This window comes from Stylophora pistillata, chromosome 2 (assembly GCF_964205215.1).
Source record: "Stylophora pistillata chromosome 2, jaStyPist1.2, whole genome shotgun sequence".
Classification (NCBI taxonomy): Eukaryota; Metazoa; Cnidaria; class Anthozoa; order Scleractinia; family Pocilloporidae; genus Stylophora; species Stylophora pistillata.
Genome location: NC_142520.1, coordinates 20,118,362 through 20,142,200, shown reverse-complemented (window position 1 = coordinate 20,142,200; position 23,839 = coordinate 20,118,362). Strand labels below are relative to the sequence as shown.

General features: G+C 37.8%; 1 protein-coding gene and 1 pseudogene across 1 annotated transcript in view; both read left to right on the top strand.

Moving 5' to 3' along the window:
• Window positions 1-23,839, top strand: part of LOC111347678 (uncharacterized) — a 724,620-nt gene that overhangs the window by 121,791 nt on the left and 578,990 nt on the right. The gene's annotated exons all lie outside the window — the stretch shown is intronic.
• Window positions 2,320-3,013, top strand: LOC148737658 (uncharacterized; annotated as a pseudogene).

Here is a 23,839-nt window from a genome sequence, read left to right as displayed (position 1 = left end):
TAAGGCAGCTCCATACTTGAGTACGTCTCTACTGCATTTGCCAATTTACCGTCCTACTTATCTAAGACCTTAGAGTCAGTGCATAGGCGTGCTCTCGCCATTATTTGGCTAGGTCATTCGTACTCAGATACCCTAATGCTAGCCGGTATTGAAACCCTTGATACACGCCGTAGTGCTGCCTGTGAATCCTTAATAAGTCGTATTCATAATGACAACCCCCTTTATACTGCAATGTATGCCGACGTTCGTAAATCTTCAGAACGCTACAATTTAAGATCAAATCGTACTCACTATTACTCAAAAAAGTCCACCGATCGTTTTAAGAACTTTGTGATAGTCAAATACTTCCAGTTTAATCATACTCGTTTTTTTTTTATAATAAACATTATTATCATTTTAGTATTATCATTTTTATGTAATTGCTGTTTTTACTTGTATGTAGTTTAATGCATTTTGTACGGTTTTCCCCCTTTTTTCTCCTATAATTCTTGTTAATATCATAAACCTGTAATTCAGCATTCTCTGCAAGTGGTTTGAATAAACGATATTATTATTATAAGCAATATTTTGTCGCAAGTTCTTTTCGTCAAATGTTATTCCACTCATCTAGGCGGACAAAGGAATGGCAAAATTGAGAGGGTGAAATCGTACCTTGGTACATAGCATGGGATTATACCAAGTTCAGTGAATACCAATCCAGCGAAGAACAAGGCATCTTATTCACAAAAATCCAATACAATTTTTGGACTACTCAAGACTACGAAATTTTAGGACCCCAAAGAAAAGTAACACAGAGGTCAAAATACGCCATTCCTTGTCACGCAATTCGAGGTGAAAGATCAACAATGCGCACGTTTAAAAGACGTCAGGCAGTTTTGGGGTAAGAAATCGTTTCTACACTCTGGATAGAAAGCTAATTTAGTTCAACTTTCGTTGTTTCTGTTGCTCAGGTTACCTGATATAAAATGTTAGCGGTTATTTTCCACACAAAAAAAGCCAAAACGCAAAATCGTCCTGTACGATACGGATACAATTTGAAATTGGTAATCAACCATAAAATCAATATGTTTGCCATGTTTACACTTTAATTTGAGTATTTTTCATGAATTTGTACATACCATGCATTAGCGCCAAACATGGATTGTGCATTGGCTTCACAAGTTACTGCCGTGAACTGCACCCAGCTGTTCTCGGATTGCATGACATGCAGACCCACAAGTCCTGGGCCACAATTTTACAAACAATTGTATTCTTTCCTTATAATTCTTGCACACTTTTACCAAATGTTGATTTCTCACGCACGTAATCTATAGTCATCTTTTATAGCCATCTTTTTATCCTCTCTTTTTTTTTGTCCAAACTGATGGTGTTCAAGAGAACGTGACATTGTGCTACATGTACCGTATTTAGAAATGAGTGACAGGGATCAAATTTCAAGTACTTTTACTTAGTTCTAGGAGTTTTCCCCTTTTGTTCAGACCGAGTATTCGCCACGGAGGTGTTTTTTCTTGGTCAAAATAAATTAAAACGTTGAGTTTAACCGCGCGTTTATTGAGTCGTTCTCAACAGATGGGTTCAGTGAGAGATCCAGTCTTTCCCAACAGTTACTTTTCTTTTGGAGAATTCTAAGCCATTCTTCTGAAAAAAGCAGTCTCCTCTTCAAAAAAGACAGAAGACATCGTTTAAGGAGAGGAGAAGTTACATCCATTGACAACAAACACGCCGATCTTTTGTTCTTCATAAGTTGAAGGATGCGTGAGTACTTTTCAGCACCACTGCAACGTGTAGTGGCGTATACAGTATGGCAAGTGTATAATATAGAGGAAAGGCACTCGGTTCTCGACAAGGCAAAGATGCTTTACATTGAAAAACATCAGCAATGATCTAGTGCACAGCCCAAATTGCCCCTTCTGAGATTTCAGAGTTAAGTGTTCAGGCGTTACCCCAGAGCTGAGCATTGCGATCTTCGAGAAAGACTGCCCGTCCGCCGTTGCTAATAAGAAGGCCTTCCTAGAAGAATAATTTAAAATAGGAAAACACACTGGACTCAAAGCAAATCTGTCACAGATGGCTCAAATTATGGGGCAGGGAGATCATGAATATGGAGCCGTATATCAGTCATTGTAGATAAATTCCTAGCAGCCAAGCAAATGATGCTCGGTTGCCTAGAAAATAGGGTTTTCCTCCCGCAACTCTGATGCACGCTGGCGCAGAAATCGTCAGCGGCAGTTGGCCCGAAAAGTAGAGTCCCATTCAAAAATGGCAGCAAATAATGACAGCGCGAGCACATCAAACAAACTATGTTTAAGGCACTTCGGCATGGAGGATGAAACAGAGAGAGGTGACCGGTTTTGGAATACCAACTCCGTATAGACTACGGGATGAGAGACCTTGATCCCTGTAGTGTTTCACGGTCTGTGAAACATTCGGATTCAACCAAATTACACGCACACAAAACAGATTCAACTCGACACTCGACCATGTGCTTTTAATTCCCCTAGTTCCTTTCGGGCGTACACAATTACATCATAGGTACTACAATCCCGTGTTAGAGGAACTCACAGGCATCAAGCCGGAGCTTGTGTGTCCCTTGGTCGAAGGCTTCCTAAAGGAAATCGGGTTCTCTATTAATGCAAACCTCGCTCGCTCTAAAATGACCGATCTCATGGCGCCCATCATTCAATTTATGCCATTTCAAATCTTTAAGCATATCTGGGTTTTAGCACAAGGCTACGGGGGAAGCGCGGAAACAACCAAGAACGGTGAGAAAATCACGCTCAATTTGCAAAGGCTCGACACGGCAGAGAAAATCTAGTCTCCGGCGATATTTAAGGGAGAGAATTTTGTCAAGATGCGGCACTTCGAGAAAATTCCTGAGGATGGTGGCGTGTTTCAGAGTTACAGCGGCAAGTCAGTTGTTGTTGTCAGGCAAACTACGCCGCTTCAAATGATTTATTCAGTAAAACAGCAAAGGGTAATGACCATATTTTACATGCGGCGCTATGATCGATAGCTCTGCAGTTCTACAGAACATTCCCATTTTGTGTCCTATTATCTCAGTCTTTGCAATCAACACCTACAGGATTCCTGCTCGGTTATTCATCACCGGAGGCAAGGAAATTCTTTTAGCAGAAGGAACTACTCAATGGGAGTCCCAGGACTCTAGAAATATCGTAATCACAACGGTTACGTTGACGTTTTGGCTTCTGAAAACTGGTTGTTAGCCGATAGCGTACCTATCTTAGACGAGTCGTTTCGTGGAGCAGTCAGTCGAGAAGCCTGATTTTTCTTTCTTCTGCCATAGAAGTGAAAGGCCATAGCCACTCAATATGAAAAAAAAAAAGGTCGGGAAGCATTATCCAATGTGAAATAAACGACTGAAAAGTGCTCTTTAGCTTGACGCTTAAATCTGCTGAAGCTGTGAACGCGTCGTTACGTGACCTCTAACATAGCAACGGGAGGAATCTACATAGCAACCGGCTATCGTATTCATACAATTAATTAATTAATTAATTAACTAAACAAAAATGATTTTTACTTCTTTATATCTGCAACGATTACAATATTTCTGGGTGCAAATTCTGAAACTTATTCTAAGCTTTTTTTTTCCACACCAATATCTTAATCTTAATCACAAAAGCTCATGAATAAAATAGATAACGGAATAGTACGAGAGTGCGCGGCGTGCGAAACATGAAACATTTATGCACTTTTTTTTCAGAATATATCTTAATTGTACACCGTTTACCGTCCCACGTTCAATTCTTCATTTTAAAAATCCTTGTGGTATAGGTCTTTCAGCAGCCATTTCGCTTTTGGTATTATTATTATTATTATTATTATTATTATTTTTATTATCATTATTATTATTATTATTATTATTATTATTATTATCATTATTATACAGCGCCACAACGAACTTAGAGACTTAAAAGCTGAGCTGTTAGGAATTGTCTGCAAAGATGTGGAAATTGAACCCCAACTCCAAGACACGGCAGGAGAGCAACTAAACACTGTTCTAACATGGCGCAAGATGCAAGGCTAGACATTCATGCTCGTGGTTGTTCGGAACACAATGGATCTGCATTTTTCGATATTCGAGTTTGTCACCCAAACGCTGAGTCGTACAGAAATCTGGAACCGCAGCAGATTTACCGCATGCATGAGAATGAGAAGAAACGTTCCTAGTCAAGACGTGTTCTGGACATCGAACATGGTTCATTTCTAAATCTAAATCTAAATATCGTTATGTTGGCAAAATCGTTTAGGACATTACGCCAACTTTAACATAATAATAAGTGAAGCTATACTAAATATACAACATTATCCCGTACAGGCCTGATTTTTTTCAGGTCTGATTTTCGCTATTGCATCAATAGCGCTCTCTACTGCGAGGATCGGGCATCATACGTATCTAATAACGCAGTTTAAAATATATGAACTTCATATATACATTGTATCTGATTTATGATCACGGGCTTATTACGAATCAACCTAACGGCCTGCTCCCAGTTGGCTTGTTAGCTCAATTGGTAGAGCGCTGCACTAGTATCACAGAGGTCAGTGGTTCGCATCCCGTACAGGCCTGATTTTTTTCAGGTCTAATTTTCGCATAAATAGCGCTCTCTACTGCGAGGATCGGGCATCATACGTATCTAATACCGCAGTTTAAAATATATGAACTTCATATATACATTGTAACTATGTAGTTTATACTAAATATACTAAACTTTGGCAGGTCGCTGCTCAACAACCAGTTGAAGAAATTACCATCAGGCATTTTCAGTAGCAATACCCGGCTGGAATGGCTGTAAGTTTGGAGTCTTTCTTAATATTAGTGTTAAAAGGAACAAGTCAAACCACACCTTCAAAACAGACATTTGAATGCGTGGGTTATATTGCATATTTCATGTATATCATTGCTTATGTCCCAATAAAGCCGCACTAAAACACAGACTAAGAAGCTTCCTCTAAAACATGCATTGTATTCGTTCGCAAAAAATGGATTATCAAAGAAAAATTTGTAAGGGAATTTGTTAGACCCTTCCCCTCTTCCTTGAATTGTCTCGTTATCAAGTCAAGAACGTTCTACGTAGTTCAGTGTCTAAGGCTGTGTTTCAGTCTTCTTCTGTTTATTCTTCTTTGAACGAACGAACGAATGAGAAAAACCAACAAACTAAAAAACAAACAAAAAAAAACAAAAACAAAAAAAACAAAAAAAACAAAAAAACAAAAAAACAGCTTGGTAACACCTATAGTGGCAATGCACTTTAAATGAGCCAGTCATTTAAATTAACAGTGCAATAACTGTAAACATTATGACGGTCTACGCGAGATTAGAAATGTTGTTCATCCGAAAAAAATGTTTAAGACTTTGCAGGAGGTACGAATCCCGTCCACTAGTCCTTTCTAAATCCAGACCCCATATTCTAGTGTCTCTGAACCACGTTTCTTTATCTCAGTTAAGTATCAAAATACCAGTGGTGAACACCTCAGCTCTTTTCTCTGCACATTATCACAAAATACAGGACGGTGTTAGATACTTCACGAACCCCCACGGATTCTCTAAGGTCTTTAATAGAGGATATCCGGTTCCTTATAACCGTACTTGAATTTTATCATTTACTGTTGTTTATATTTCTGTTAAACTGCGTTAAGGGATGCGCTAGAATTAGGGTGCAATTGGGGTCTGTGTGTTGTTTCCATTTTGTCCTTTTTCCAAGTCATTTAGTTGAAAATTGTTTTTAAAATCTGATAGAAATATTTTGTGGATGAGAAAAGAGTACCACATTGAACAGGAAGAAGCTCCTTTTTTCAGAAATTGGATTTGATAACTTCGGGTATAAATACAAAGAAAGTAATAAAATAGCATCATTCCAAACAAACTTTTACATGGTGAGCGACTTTGGCCGAATTTTTTCGTAGATCAAATTAAACTTAACTTATTAAGAGCGGCCCTCACTAAACAGCGCCTGGAGGTGTGCAATAAGAATAAATTGAAAATACTTTAAGTTCCTTTGCATTTTGATTTTACGCGAACGGCGGTAAAATCGATTTGGTGGCTCTCGTGTCAGCCTCACTAGGTCTAGATAACCAATAATTTGATCGTCGCTTAAGAATAAACCAAACGATAAATGTGACGAACGATTTCCTCAATGGAAAGAACACGTATTTACGAATAGTCTGAAGCGTTATTTGTCCAATTCCGTCGCGAACTAAGTTTTTGGGCAATTTTTGTTTTTTTCATTATTCCACTCATTTAGGCGGACAAAGAAATGGCAAAATTGCGAGAGTCAAATCGCACCTTGATACATGGCATGGGGTTAAACCAAGTTAATCCAGCGAAGAACAACGTTTCTTATTCACAAAAATCTTATAAAATTTCTGGGCTACTCAAGACTACGAAATTTTAAGACCCCAAATAAAACTGACACAGAGGTCAAAATACGCCATTCCTTGTCATGCAATTCGAGGTGAGAAATCAACAATGTGCACGTTGAAAAGACACCAGGCCGTTTTGGGGCGAAATATCGTTTCTTCACTGGATAGAAAGCTAATTTAGTTCAACTTTCGTCGTTTCTGTTGCTCAGGTTACCTGATATTCAAAATGTTAGCGGTTACTTTACAAACAAAACAAGCCAAAATGCAAAAGCATCCTGTACGATACGGATACAATTTGAAACTGGTAACAAACCATAAAATCAATATTTTTGCCATATTTACACTTTAATATGAGTATTGTTAATGAATTTGTACATACCATGCATTAGCGCCAAACATAGATTGCGCATTCGCTTCACGAAATGCTGTCGTGAACCGCCTTCTGCTTCTCTCGGATTACACGACATGCGGACCCCCATGTCCTGGGCCACAATTGCAAAGCAAACGTCAGTTACCACAAACTGGCATTCTTTCCTTATAATTCTTGCTCACTTTTACAAAATTTTAATTTCTCACGCGCGTTATTTATAGCCATTTTTTCTGGCTATCTTTTTATCCTCTCTCTTTTTTTTTTTTTTTTGTTCAAAATGATGGGTTCAGAGAGGGATTCAGTCTTTCCCGACAGTTATTTTTCTTTTGGAGAATTCTAAGACATCCTTTTGTTTGACAAAAAGCAGTCTCCTCTTCAAGAAAAGACAGAAGACATCGTTTAAGAAGAGAAGTTGCATCCATTGCCAACGAACACGCCGATTTTTTTTCTTTTTAAGGTTAAGGATGCGTGAGTACTTCTCAGCACCACTGCAAAGTGTTGCGGCGTTTACAGTACGGCAAGTGCATAATTACAGATGAAAGGCACTCGCTTCTCGACAAGGCATAGATGCCTTTGAAAAACATCAGGAAGGATCTTGTACACAGACCTATATTGCCACTTCTGAGATTGCAGAGGAAAGAATTCAGGAGTTCCCGCGCGCAGAGCTGGGCCTTGCGATCTTCGAGAAAGGGTTCCCATTTTAGTGCTAAGCAGAAGGCCTTCCTAGAAGAAAAATTTAAAATAGGAGAACACACTGGAGTCATAGCAGATCCGGCAGAGGTGGCTTAGGATATGGGGCATGGAAATCATGAATATTGAGCCGCAGATTAATCATTGTAGATGAATTCCTAGCACCCAAACAAAGGGTCAGTTCCCTAGGGTTTTCCTCCCGCAACTCTGAAGCGCGCTGGTGCAGAAATCGTCAGCGGCAGTGGGCACGAAAAGTAAAGGCCTCTTCAAAAGAGGCGGCAAATAATGACAGCGCGAACACATCAGACAAACTATGTTTAAGGCATTTCTGTAACGAGGATGAAACAGAGAGAGGAGACGGGTTTAGGAATACCAAGATGAAGTTTTCTGCGGAGAATCAATGCGTAAGGAGGGTTCGTTTTGCAGAAAATAAACCCAACTATGGGATGGAAAACAAAGAATGGTGAGAAAATCACACTCAGTTTCCAAAGGCTCGACACAGCAGAGAAATTTGGTCTCCGGCGAGATTTAAGGAAGAGAGTTTCCTCAAGAAGCGGCACTTCGAGAAAATTCCTGAGGATGGTCGCGTGCTTGAAAGTTACAGCGGCGAGTCAATTATTGTTGTCATGCAAACTACGCCGCTTCAAATTATTTGTTTAGTAAAACATCAAAAAGGGTAACAACCTCATTTTACGTGCTGCACTATGATCGAGAAGGACTTGGAAAAGACTCAAATTTACAAAAGCTATTGAATTTGAATACGTTCTAGCTTGACAATTAATTAGGTAACAGCAAGACTTGCTAATGTTTTGTCAGACCTTGTCACGAAACTTTCATATAGCAAAAGAATGACAACCCTGAATGTAATATGAAACAAAGTTCTGAAGAAAATATGTTTATTAATACAAGCATATATTTTAAAATTTAATCTTTATATCTTGTAGAAGGAACTACACTGGAATCAAGAAATAGAAGTATGGTTTTACCTAAACATAACAGCTAAAAGCTTGTTAATTATTTGACTAACAATGATGTCTGATTCATCTATGCAATTATCCTATCAGTATAGAGAATTACTCCTTTTAAAATACAAATTTCATCTATCTATGTATACTTCATCCCACTCTTAAAAAACTATCAAGCTGCAGCCTTTTGTACCTTTTATTTAAGACTAATCCATTCCTAAAACAACTCCACTGTGTCAACATAACAAGCAAAATGCTGAGTCATTAGTTATTAACCCTTTGACCCCTAACAGTGACCAGCATCTAATTTCTTCTTACAATATTAACCCCAAATTAAACATAAAGTCACAAGAATGAAGGAAATAGTTACTAACTGAGGGAGCTCTTGATTGTTAAACAAATTCTCCTTGTCAGCACCTTGAAAAATGTATTGAGAACAGTATGGAGAATATTCATACTGTTGCTAGCATGTGAGGGTTTAGTGTTCAAACCTTTATGTACAAAATTCCAGAAATACATTTGAGCAGAAACCCTGCCTCTAAAATAAAAGTTAGTTTAAAAAAAAAATGGGTTTATCAAGTTTTCTATGTAATATATCAGTACATACCAAGTGATATCAGTGACAACATTACTTTTGCATTCCGACAGGTTTAACCTGTCCAGCAAACATAGCTAATTTAAACAATTTTGCATCAATTTTAAAATATTTTTCTTATTAAGTAGGCATATTACTCACATTACTGGTACACAGAATTTGTTGAGATCTTAGTTATCATTCTCATAGCAAGTATGCCTTATTGTGCACTAACTTGGCCAAGAAAAATACACTTCACATCAAATATTTTGGGAGATTTAAACTGTTGATTAAAAAATAATTCAACTACCCTTCCCAAGCCAATGCACCTTCAAGGCGCTTAACTAGAATTTCCTTATTACATGCAGTGCTTAATCCTCTACTATGTAAAGCTTCCTTTAAACCAGGTACTATCATCAAAGTTGGATCGATAGCTACACTTCTTAGCTCAGTGGCATCGCAGAACTTTAAATGAGGACACAGTGATAAGTGATCAGCAAAGCAAGTATTGCACTGTTTACAGACAATGGGTTTTACTGCACACAACACTGATTCTGTCGCACCTCTGCTGCTTGCACAAGTCACCAGGTCAATACTAGACAAACAAACTTGACTAATGAGCAAATCATTTTCTTTATTTCCACCACAATTGCAAACATTTGGTTGGTAACAGTGTGGCGGAGAACGTCATTGGTAGTGTGAGGGATAACAAGAGGGCATTGGTTGATGTTCTGGGAGGTGAAATGAGCGAACATAATTACTTTGCATTACTTGCCACCATTTACCAGTGGTGGTGCTTACATTTGACCGGTTAGTTAAGGTCAAATCTTCCCTCACTCCAGAATGTTTGACCTCTTTAGCCTGCAAAGAGACAATGCCATATCCCACCCTATACCTTGTAAACAGCAAATTTCCATGATAGGGAATGGCTTACCCAACTGTCCATCTGTTGTGACATCAACACAAATGTACCAAACTTGTGGGGTACACTAACTCACATGCTCGAAAATTGTCCTTAACAAATCTTGTTTTATTCTCCTCTTTGTTTTCACGTCTCTCTTAACTTCTGCTCTCACACACAAAACCTGATTTTATCATCTCCCACGCATCTCCTGTTACAACCTCGTGATCTAGTCTACGCATGCTTACTCAACTTTCACATTGTATCATCTCTAAAAGCGTCTCCTGTGTGCTTACGCAACTTCTGTTAAACTGGATGAAAAAAGCAAAGACATCAAGTTAAAATACATACTGCACATTTCTTTCAGTTCTGCAACCTGGGCAGAATTGGTCTCTATTCTTTTAAAAAGTCCCCCTGCATTCCTCAGACACTCACCTATCTTGTTAAGAGCCAATCGTTGGATCATTTATTCCTCTGTTTCGTCTTCACTTTCTTAAGTGTCAAGTAAACAATGGTAATATGAAGCCAATGCAATGGCTTGATTGCCAATAAGCCTAACTGGCAACTTGTTATACCTGTTAGCTTCATCACTACAATGTTCTTTAACTCTTGAAGCCAAGTAACCCTGTCCACACCCCCATCCCCTAACTTCTCTTCTGCAGGTATTGCTTTAGGTCCACCTCTGACTTCTGTAACATCCCCTGCTTCCTAGCACGCTCCCCAACACTGTCTGTACCAGAAACCCTCAAAAGAGTCTCTATTCCCTATAGGTGTTCCCAGAGCAGAAACAAAAGGATGAAACTTTCCTCTTCCCACTGCCTCTAAGTACAGGAGATCAATATAATGTTGCCAGCCATTGATCATACAATGCATGGGTTCTGGCCTTAACATGTCTGGGAAATGCCCAATCCTAGGAAGACCAAACTGTCGCATGCCATTTTCAGCCATGAACTGTAACTTTCTGGAATTTCAATTTTTTTCCTGAAAGGTTTGGGGGAAGAGAGGCAAGAAAATTGTTTACTTTTTCAGTATCAGAAGTTCTCATTTCCTTGGTGTAAGATTTCCAGGTGTCATCTTTACCCATTCCAAAACTACCCCCCATAGTGCTAGTGTTTCCTTTATGAACATTTACATTTGGGGAAGAATATGTAGCTGCCTGGTTGAGTTCATTGGCAGCCCAGCTCTGCCAGGACATGCCTGTTCCTGGCTGAAATTCAACAGTGCACCCTTTAAAACAAACAGTCAAAACATTACCTTCAAACATTAGGAGCTCCATCATCTGACAACTGAAAAATTAAATGATTTTCATTTTCATTGAACCAGACAAGTTTACAAGAAAGATGGGAAACTCTCATGTGCAAATCAATAATCATAAACACCAGGCCAGTGACTCTGCGAGAAACACCTGATGCCCCTGGGATCTGTGTGACATGACCAATGTCTAAGCTTTTAACAAACTTGTCAACATTAATTATCATCTGAGAAACTGAGCTTGGGTAACCTTAAGTCAACTCCAAGACATTTAATGTTACGTAGCAGCCAGACCTCTCTTTTAGCATTAAAAAAATTAACTTTGTGTTTTACAGACAAGATTTATTTATTTAAGTGGCACAGACTGTTTGAGTACATCTTCTGAAAATTGATAATCATTAATGGCTCTCTCAGAAATACCCTGAAGAAATTGGCCCCTCATAGACCACTTTCATAAATGGCCATCAGATTAATATTCTTTTGTTGAAATTTAAATTAGCCTTTCTGGCCTCGTTCTCCAGTACAAAACTCAAAAGAATACATTATCTCAAGCAAGGCTAGAAAGGCTAATTTAAATTCAAACAAGAGAATATTAATCCAGCAGCCATTTATGAAAGTGGTCAACGGTTTCGTAGCTTGCATTGGCAGCCAAAAAATCCCATGCCCCATCCAATAGCGTACCTATCGTAGATTAGTCGTTTCATGGAGCAGTCAGTTGAAAAGCCTGATTTTTCTTTCTTCTGCCATGGAAGTGAAAGGTCATACCCACTCAATATAAAAAAAAATAAGGTTGGGTAGCTTTTTCCAATGAGAAATAAAGGACTTAAAAAAGCTCTTTAGTTTAGAGAAGCGCAGACAGAAAATCACGTGCGACCTCGTAAAGATTATAAGACTTACTGGATATCTCTAAAGAAATGTGGGCTCTGGAAAGACCCTGTTTACAAGGCTAGAAAAGTGGAACTTAGGGACCAAGGTAATGCAGCGCGGGAAAAGATGCCCAATTGTGTTATAAAAGATGTGAGGTCAAGGTTTCCTAACCCTCCAGGCATTCCTTACATGGGGCATAAAAAGGAATAAGGAAATTCTCTTAGAAATGCCCATCTCAAGGAGAGCAATTATAAGTAACAATTGAATAAGTTCATAAAACATATACAGTCATAACAAAATTAAGAGGTGGAAACATCAATAAAACTGCATGGAAAGTCCCTTAAATAATACCTACACTGTAATACTCATGAATGCTTCACTACTTAGTACCAGCAGTTGCTGTAATTATTCTTCCCTGGTTACCTCACATCTTTTACAAGACATTTGGGCTCCCATTTAAAGTTATCTCAAGAAGTCAGAATCACTGGTAAGGAGAATGGACATCAGTTATTTAGATTAAAAAATGTAGACCAGATGGTTTCCCTGAATTTGAATGTTTTTGCAGTAAGCACCCTATCTCTGCGGGATGATTTGGATTCCTGGCATGTTGGTACATCTGCAGAGAAAATAACTCCTTATTCACATTTTCATTCTGCAAGAGAAATAAGTCAACAAGAAAGAGTAAGCATAGCATTCAAAACGTGGCAAAGCAATTGTGCAGAATTAACAACAGCATAAGTCTTTTAACCAATCAAGAATGGCTAGTTCCATGTGTATGTTGAAGGTGTCATCCCCATAATGGATCCGCTTAGCAGCATAAATTAGCATCACTGAATGGAGAGATTCAATCCAGTATCTTTCCCTACACTGCGGAAGTTAACAGATTTTGAGTGGCTTTTTCTGTAACTAGATAGAACATGAATTTGTTGTAACTTTTTTAAGGCCTTTACTGCAACATCCCTAATTTGGAAAAGGCAAACTTTTTCATGCAAAGAAACAAAAACATACAGTAGCATGTGCCAATCAATTACCCACACGTAATCATAGGCATGTCTATATATTGAGGTTCCCATCATGGCTTTCCTATATGGAGCTACAGCTTCAGGTTTAGTTAAAACCTGTTGCTCATTAAGTAGCCATTCTGTTTGCACCGTGACTCTGCATGGCAATTGACATGATTTCCCCGAGTCATAAATAAAGAAAATTATAGAAAAACAAATTAATAGATCAGTATTAAAAATAGTAAGTATAATGCCTCTGGTTTTCCATTTTTACAGAAAATTGTGTAATCTTTGAGTTCATGAATTATTCTATGTCTTGTTGGAATTACATAACACAATGTGTTCACAATAACAAAAATTAATAACAACAATTTTGGTTTCGTGAAATCGTTCTTTTGAAGGAGTAACCTGAGAAAAACCCTTTGTACCTTATGACTACTACGCATTCTCTCAATAAACAGTCATTCAAATTACCTGATAATGGTCAGCAACAATCAGCAGATTAGCATGAAATTCTTGCTCACTGAGTGGACTGTTCTGCCTGCAGAAGTACACATGAGAAATAAATAAACAACAAAAAAAGAGAATTACTTTAGTCATACTATAAAATATTTTTCTGTCCTCCATACTCATATTACATCAATGGTAGGATATTATTGAGGCTGCAAATGTATCATACCTTGGGTCTCAGTTAGAAAAGTCAGCAGCTCTTTTGTCATACGGACTTCACGGCTCACTGGTGAAGTTTCACTAGCCCTACTCCAGTTTACAACTCCTACAACTTTTTTGGTTCTAAACAGAACCAGTAAAAATAAAAATATTTTTAGGAATAGCATTGAGTGTATCAAGGTTCAACATATCATACAAAGAGTCCAAAAGCATCTTACGAGAAAGAAAGGGCTGACACCGTCGTTTGTGCTGCTGATCTACTCGAATCATGCCTTGCATCTGTAATAACACACTACAGGAAGAAATGTTAGATATCAAAACATAACATTGAACACATTTCTGTACTCACAAATCTCTCAGGGTTTACAATTTGATATCAGATATTGTATGCTTAGATGTGCTAGTCAGCAGAACTTTGCAGAAGTCTATTAGATCCCATGCATCAAATTGACTGCTTGCAGAGATCCTGGCTTGAAAAAAGGAACAATTCAACAAAACTCAAGCATGCACCTCCCATACTCTAAGACTGGTGTATAAGTATGTGGCCAAGGACAAAGTAAAATTGAAATCAACCTGTACCTCTCCATTTACAACATAACCAGGGGTGCTTTTCACTTCTTCCTGGGCAGCAGACATGGACTCATTGCGAACCCTATTCACAATGGTTGCATAACAATGCATTTTCAAGACTGTTGAAGGAATTTAAAAAAAGAGGTATTTTAGAATTCAGGTAAGAGAGGAACCAAATAAAAAACTGCCCAGTCCATTTGAAGTATTTTGGTGGAGAGATCATCATTTGCCTTGCTGTAAACTGTCGTTGACTGCCATTTGCTTGCAAGAAGAAATACAACATAGGAGCATTAGAGAAAGTGCATTGCCAATCTATGAAAAACAGAGGCAGATAAGTGACCAGAGAGAGCGAGTTTCAGAAAATTTCCAGCAGAAACGAAAAGGTACTTACCTCAAATTTGCAAAGTACTTTAGAGGACATCCTGCCATGATAGAGGATGAGAGCTACTTGAATGAATCTCCACATACACATGAAACTGTTACGGACACAACGTGACTTTGTCGATTGAAGATTAATAAATCCCAATCAATGAGTTTTCCATAGTAACAGCATGCTGTGGAGAGAGTGTTACAAAAAAAAAATACAGAGTTCGCAGAGCTCCCTCGCTGCAGAGATATAATTATGGGGTCGTTCTCTGCTTAAGGCGTGGTGATCTGCATTCTTTCTGGTGTATGTTCTGCATGTGGAGGGGAAATTAGAGAAACAGCATCAGAGAAAGGTACAGAAATACACGAAGATGGAGTGGAAGACGCTAAAGGAAAAGAAAACCGTGTGGTAGATGGTGTAGAAACAAGAGAGGGGTCCGGACTAGCTAAGCTTCCAGTTGATGATAAGCTCAGTTGGATCGATGTCAGTCCTTTTCTCTCCATTTTCTCCTCAAAATCCAACAGAAGAGCCTCCATCAGATCCGCATTCTGTGTACTTGAGGTCCCTTTTGTTAGATTTAGCGCACTTTTTGCGATTTTGACGCGGTCTTTGATGCCAAGAGGTCTGCTCTCTTGAGGAAGTTCTCTGTTGAAAGAGAACTGAAGACCTCGATCTGTTGGACGCTTTTTCTTGCACATAGATGGGTAATTTCCGTGAGCCATAACGCACAAAATTCACAATAAATATCCTTCGAGCAGCAACAGCTAAGAATGTTGCCGAACAACCACTAGAGTTCTGAAATGCAGGCTGCTAATCGCACTTAGTTAGAGGCATTGTCCGCGATAATACGGCGTATGCATTATTTACGACGCCGCTAGTTTCAATGGGAATAATCAGAAGGCTCTGTTAACCGATGCGTATAAGGGGCTTGGGGATGTAAGTCGAAATTACACGGCGCGAATTTTGAAAATACAACTGTACGACTGCATAGTCGACCGTAGATCGCACTTTTAACGGCCGAACGATGTGTTGGTGCCAAATAAAATCCAATTAAGCTAAATTATGGGAATGAGAGTCAATAAGACTCAATATCTTCTAATTTTTTTACCCATAATAATACTTTTATTGCGTCTTCCATGCACACTGTTTCACGTATGGTTAGACCGTTGGTCGCAATATTGGATGATTCTTTCATTTGAGCTAATATCAAGGGGCGGAGCCAACCTATTTACAGCGCACCCTCGTGTTTAAACCTGCTCAAGCCGTGAACGAGTCGTCACGTGACCTCTAAGATAGTAACGGGAGGAATTTACATAACAACCGGCCATTGTATTTATATAATTAATTAATTATAATTAGTTAATTAATTAACAATATTTCTGGGTGCAGATTCTGAAAACTGTTCCAATCTTTTTATTATTTTTTTTTTTTACTCCAATATCTTTTAAGCACAAAAGCTCACGAATAAAATAGATACCGGGATAGTACGATAGTGCACGGTGCGGGAAATATGAAACATTTATGCATTTTTTTTTTTCAGAATTTATCATAATTGTACACCGTTTACCGTCCCTCATTCAATTCTTCATTTTAAAAATCCCTGTGCTATTTGGTAAATAAACCTCTTCTGGCCGGCGGCTGGTATGTCGGCTGATAATGTCCGCGGCTGAGAGATTGTCCGAAAAATGAATATTTAGCCGAGAAGCGAAGTTTCGAGGGCAAATATCAAATTTTGAGGATAATCTCTTAGCCAAGGACATTATCATGACATACCAGCAAGCCAGAACGGGGTCTATTTATTTTCAAACCTCCTATTTATTTTCCATTAATTTTTGAGCAGGAGACTGCAGGCGCGAGCCTGTGTTCACGAAGGGTAATCCTCCGCAGCTTTTTAATCTCTTTCGTCACCTGATTCTGTGACTCTATATCCTTTCGGGAGTTAATATATTGTTTGGATCTAACAATTGTCAAAGGACTTCGACTTAGGCCTCAATGTATTTCTCCAGAGAAATGCTTGATCTGAAAGTCACTGGAAAAATTATTTATGTTAAAAAACAGAAAGTTTTGATATCTTCCTACTAAAAGTCAACTGTCAAGGACCTAGAATTAAACAAACAACCATCAAATCGAGAACGATTCATCGTAAATTGTCAAAGTTAATATCGTGTCCCCACCCCCCCACCTCTTAAGTAGAACACTTTGATACAATTTGTCACCCAAAGAAAAACTTGGTAAAATATTTCCATTTGAACTACAAAGACGATAGGATTCCACAGAACTTGGTTGTCTATGAAGATGCAAAGTAATAAAGTTTACCTAAATCAATTACGGCTCAGGCAATCATAAATCCTTAGGCAAAAAATAAAGCGTTGTCAACAGATATCCGGAAAGTATACAATATGCTTATCCGGAAATGATACTTTGGAAATGAATACTGCTCTTAAATGCTCCAAGTTTAGTATCAATATTGCTTTTTAACTTGTCAAAGATTCGATCTACAAGATCGGCGATAAGTTCTGAACCGAAAGAGCTTCTCCGCGGCATTATTTGAATGTGCTCACCTCCAGATGTATCGCCAGCAGCTGGGTTCATATTACAAGGGTAGAGATTATCGTAACCGTATGCGCTATCTTAAATCTGCAAACTTGGGGTGAACACTCTTGCACATGACCTCTTTATCTACTTGGTCAAATTACAAATAATTACTCATTATTAGAATGTGTAATAAATTCTCGTCAGGAAATATAAGAAAATACTCTTGCATAAATGTGCCCTCCGACCAAAGGAAAATCTATATTCTAGATACATGTAGGCCTGAGATAAAATTCACTGTAGTTTCAGTAGTTTCCGGACTGATATATCAAGTAGATATCATACAAAAGTTAACAGAAAAATCATTCTTGCTGCAAATGTTTCTTTTCTAGGCTAGAATTGAATCTCGATTCCTGGCTTGATACACGCATATGCGATAGACCGTCAAACAAAGAATCTTTCTCTCTTTCTTTTTTATTCTATTCTTTGGAGCGTTCTTATATCAAAGCGGAGAACTGGAGTCTATACTTGAAGAAATTACCAAAGTATTGTGCGAATAAAGTGTAGTACACTGCGGTTAAATTGAAAAGCGTTTACTCGCGTCCGTTACACACTTACTCTTAACCAAAAAACGAACTGCATATCCTAGAATAGATTAAATACAGGCGATATATATGCATGCAAATCCGTAGGTCCTGAGTTTATTACAAGTTGTTGCTTACTGTTGCTCGCGGATCGTGATTACTTTATCGAGAATTACGATCTAGACTTGTCTTTTATTCCAAAAAAGATCATGATTACACGGTGTCTTATCCTGGACTAAAACTCTAACTATAATTTTCTATCTAAAAAGCACTAGCTAAACACGGAGACGTCAATCTAACCAAACTATCAAGAGACCAAACAGCGATAAGTAAAGTAACCAGATCATTCGGCTTAAATGAAAACCCCGAAAACTTCTAAAAGTTCTAAGTTAAGGGATAACAAATTGGCGTAAACGAAATGTCAAAACAAAAATATATTATCAACACACCGACACTGTGATGTATTCAGAGGTTCTACCTGATCTAGCTTCAGTCATCGTTACCACGCGCTGGTCTTTGGCTGGCCCATAATGACATTTGTAAATTAATTGACAAAATTACAAAAATTGCGAAAAAATTATCTCTCCTTACATTTCATAATGGCAAAGAAAAAGCTTCCTTTCCACAAGGTTAACCTTTTAATTTTGCATTACTGCGCAGCACCTTATTACGAAAAATTGATACACTGTTTCAAATGCTCCTTGACAAAACGACTGTCTTCTCAGTTCATTTCTTAATGGTAAGGGAAATGCCACTAAAGAAAGCACGAACGCCCTGTGGATTGTCAAAAATAGGATTGGCCAATGGCTAATGCATGTTACATGGATGGATGTCTGATATATCGGCTCCGCGCGATCAACGAAATGTAATAATGCAGTGGACACGTTTGGCTCAAAATATGAATCTCTTGCAGTATCAGTAGCTTTGCTTCTTACCCAAAACATTTCTCACCACTTGAAGGTATTGATGATAACGATAATGCATTTATATCAGCAATGCAGCTGAACACTCGTTACACAAACTAACTGCCATCATTTGTTGACAGGTACTTGCAGAACAACCAGTTGGAGGACTTACCAAAAGAGATATTCATGAACAATGCCAACCTAGAGGAACTGTGAGTCAAAAATGAAGACTATTCCTCCTAATTTTAATCCTGCAGGCAATGTAAAAGGACAATGCACAGGGAAAACGAAAGTGTTGAAGAGATAGTTGTAACAGTTACTACACTGAAATGATCAGACATATTCACCAAAGTTAAAAAAAAAGATTACTATTGTTTAAAATAGAATATTGATAGATAAGGCCACACTTTGCAGTCTTCAATCAGACCATCCTTATGATACATGTATATCAACCCAGTCCACAGAGTCTTAGCCTAATTACCCTTCGAGTTTTAGGTTGGGAGGAAGGTGGCGGGATATGGAAAGTTGCGTAGCCACTCGAGGCCTATTTCTTTCATCCTAGGGGTGAGGAAAGTCGTCCACTTCCGCTTGATTCTGCCGGCGTAAACTCCCTAGCGTCCTTTTCGCGGTAAAAGGCTTTACGGGTTACCAGGCTAAGAAATGAAATGAATGATAATCTTCTTTCTGCTGTGGATTCAAAGTATTTTTTAGGAAGCATGGGCGGAAGGTTGAAAGGAAAAGAGGCTGTAGACCAATATCCCTACCAATAAAAAATAAATTACCCTAAGGAATAACGCTTCAGATATATTGTGACGAAATATATACGTAAGAACTATTTGAGTCTTTCATTTCTACAAGAACTTAGGTAACTATGGTAAAAAGAGAATCAATTTAAATCAAGTAAACCTATCTGAGACTCGCATGAGAAGAATATCATTAGTAATATAAGAGATATTGTTTAATAATATTTTCATTTCTCAACTTAAAGTCAGCCTAAGTACATATAATCAGGAACAATGACACTTACCGTGTATATATCTAGTAGAATATCATCAAATGTTACAGCTTTCATATTATATTAGAGCCGTGATACCGCGTGGAATATTTTGTTTTGGTTACAATGCGAACAATTTTTAGAATAATATTTCCTTACTTGCTAAAAAAAATATTTAAAGTGATGACCGAAAAAAATACAGCGTGAGAAGATTAGTTGTTTTTGGTATCGGAGTTTTAAGAGAACACGGAAAAAAAAGATCGCCAATCATTTGGCTCGAGAAACTCGTATGGGGTGGAGGAGGGGAGTTTTAGGGTTGGTAGAGCAGAAAAATGTGACTTGTTTTCCAAAAAGAATGCAACATAGTGGCCCCGATAATGCTTGGGCAAAAGAAACGATAGTAGGCAATAGGAAAGCTTCTTGATTACACTTTTTTCAAACTCTTAACTTACAGTGTAAGAAGAACTTGGTTACCTTGTTTCCTTTTATTATAAGTTATTTTGTTGTTTTCCAAGCCTTTTACTTTAAAATTTTAATTTTGCGCGGGGTGATAGAAACATTCAACCTATTAAAAAGGTGTTCAATATTGAAACAGAAATATTTTGTTTAGATTCAGGCGTAAATTGAAAGAAAATTGTTCAAAACCAATAGCGGAAAAAAAACCCAGGATAGAAGAAAATATGATAGCAGCCATATTTGAAACTTTTAAACTTTCTGCTTGTTCTGATTTAGACAAATCCGTGTTCGAATAATCTTCTTATCCACCCTTAGGAGCGGACATCACTAATCATAAAATATGCAAAGTTTGTCTAATACAGCTTGAATGCAAGACTACTATGTCAGGTTTCTTTTGATTTTAAAAGCTTCGGCTAATTCCTTAGCAGATATAAAAATTTTATTCCCTCCCTCTGTCTTGCGAAATAAGCCTGATCGTATCATATGAATCTGTGCATGCGCATGCACAATAAAATAGGTTTCATTTAATCTTCAACAAATTTATTTTCATGTGAAGGTGTAGTCTGATCGTCCGGGTGAGTGTAGTCCTGAGAAGGATTGTTGTCGGTGGTAGTGACTGACGTTTCGACAACCTGTGCGGAAGTCATCATCAGAGTCAAGTGAATAATTGTTGTGGGTTCATATTACAGCTGGGTTCATATTACAAGGGTAGAGATTATCGTAACCGTATGCGCTATCTTAAATCTGCAAACTTGGGGTGAACACTCTTGCACATGACCTCTTTATCTACTTGGTCAAATTGCAAATAATTACTCATTATTAGAATGTGTAATAAATTCTCGTCAGGAAATATAAGAAAATACTCTTGCATAAATGTGCCCTCCGACCAAAGGAAAATCTATATTCTAGATACATGTAGGCCTGAGATAAAATTCACTGTAGTTTCAGTAGTTTCCGGACTGATATATCAAGTAGATATCATACAAAAGTTAACAGAAAAATCATTCTTGCTGCAAATGTTTCTTTTCTAGGCTAGAATTGAATCTCGATTCCTGGCTTGATACACGCATATGCGATAGACCGTCAAACAAAGAATCTTTCTCTCTTTCTTTTTTATCCTATTCTTTGGAGCGTTCTTATATCAAAGCGGAGAACTGGAGTCTATACTTGAAGAAATTACCAAAGTATTGTGCGAATAAAGTGTAGTACACTGCGGTTAAATTGAAAAGCGTTTACTCGCGTCCGTTACACACTTACTCTTAACCAAAAAACGAACTGCATATCCTAGAATAGATTAAATACAGGCGATATATATGCATGCAAATCCGTAGGTCCTGAGTTTATTACAAGTTGTTGCTTACTGTTGCTCGCGGATCGTGATTACTTTATCGAGAATTACGATCTAGACTTGTCTTTTATTCCAAAAAAGATCATGATTACACGGTGTCTTATCCTGGACTAAAACTCTAACTATAATTTTCTATCTAAAAAGCACTAGCTAAACACGGAGACGTCAATCTAACCAAACTATCAAGAGACCAAACAGCGATAAGTAAAGTAACCAGATCATTCGGCTTAAATGAAAACCCCGAAAACTTCTAAAAGTTCTAAGTTAAGGGATAACAAATTGGCGTAAACGAAATGTCAAAACAAAAATATATTATCAACACACCGACACTGTGATGTATTCAGAGGTTCTACCTGATCTAGCTTCAGTCATCGTTACCACGCGCTGGTCTTTGGCTGGCCCATAATGACATTTGTAAATTAATTGACAAAATTACAAAAATTGCGAAAAAATTATCTCTCCTTACATTTCATAATGGCAAAGAAAAAGCTTCCTTTCCACAAGGTTAACCTTTTAATTTTGCATTACTGCGCAGCACCTTATTACGAAAAATTGATACACTGTTTCAAATGCTCCTTGACAAAACGACTGTCTTCTCAGTTCATTTCTTAATGGTAAGGGAAATGCCACCAAAGAAAGCACGAACGCCCTGTGGATTCTCAGAAATAGGATTGGCCAATGGCTAATGCATGTTACATGGATGGATGTCTGATATATCGGCTCCGCGCGATCAACGAAATGTAATAATGCAGTGGACACGTTTGGCTCAAAATATGAGTCTCTTGCAGTATCAGTAGCTTTGCTTCTTACCCAAAACATTTCTTACCACTTGAAGGTATTGACGATAACGATAATGCATTTATATCAGCATTGCAGCCGAACGCTCGTTACACAAACTAACTGCCATCATTTTTTGACAGGTACTTGTACAACAACCAGTTGGAGGACTTACCACAAGAGATATTCATGAAGAATACCAACCTAAGAACTCTGTAAGTCAAAAGTGAAGACTATTCCTCCTAATTTTAATCCTGCAGGCAATGTAAAAGGACAATGCACAGGGAAAACGAAAGTGTTGAAGAGATAGTTGTAACAGTTATTACACTGAAATGATCAGACATATTCACCAAAGTTAAAAAAAAAAGATTAGTATTGTTTAAAATAGAATATTGATAGAGAAGGCCACACTTTGCAGTCTTCAATCAGACCATCCTTATGATACATGTATATCAACCCAGTCCACAGAGTCTTAGCTTAATTACCCTTCGAGTTTTAGGTTGGGAGGAAGGAGGCGGGATATGGAAAGTTGCGTAGCCACTCGAGGCTTATTTCTTTCATCCTAGGGGGGAGGAAAGTCGTCCACTTCCGCTTGATTCTGCCGGCGTAAACTCCCTAGCGTCCTTTTCGCGGTAAAAGGCTTTACGGGTTACCAGGCTAATAAATGAAGTGAATGATAATCTTCTTTCTGCTGAGGATTCAAAGTATTTTTCAGGGAGCATGGGCGGAAGGTTGAAAGGAAAAGAGGCTGTAGACCAATATCCCTACCAATAAAAAATAAATTACCCTAAGGAATAACGCTTCAGATATATTGTGACGAAATATATACCTAAGAACTATTTGAGTCTTTAATTTCTACAAGAACTAAGGTGACTATGGTAAAAAGAGAATCAATTTAAATCAAATAAACCTATCTGAGACTCGCATGAGAAGAATATAATTAGTAATATATGAGATATTGTTTAATAATATTTTCATTTCTCAACTTAAAGTCAGCCTAAGTACATATAATCAGGAACAATGACACTTACAGTGTATATATCTAGTAGAATATCATAAAATGTTACAACTTTCATGTTATATTAGAGCCGTGATACCGCGTGGGATATTTTGTTTTGGTTACAATGCGAACAATTTTTAGTATAATATTTCCTTACTTGCTAAAAATAATATCTAAAGAGATGACCGAAAAAAATACAGCGTGAGAAGATTAGTTGTTTTTGGTATCGGAGTTTTCAGAGGACACGGAAAAATAGATCACCAATCATTTGGCTCGAGAAACTCGTATGGGGTGAAGGAGGGGAGTTTTGCGGTTGGTAGAGCAGAAAAAGGTGACTTGTTTTCCAAAAAGAATGCAACATAGTGGCCCCGATAATGCTTGGGCAAAAGAAACGATAGTAGGCAATGGGAAAGCTTCTTGATTACACTTTTTTCAAACTCTTAACTTACAGTGTAAGAAGAACTTGGTTACCTTGTTTCCTTTTATTATAAGTTATTTTGTTGTTTTCCAAGGCTTTTGCTTTTAAATTTTAATTTTGCGCGGGGCGATAGAAACATTCAACCTATTAAAAAGGTGTTCAATATTGAACCAGAAATATTTTGTCTAGATTCAGGCGTAAATTGAAAGAAAATTGTTC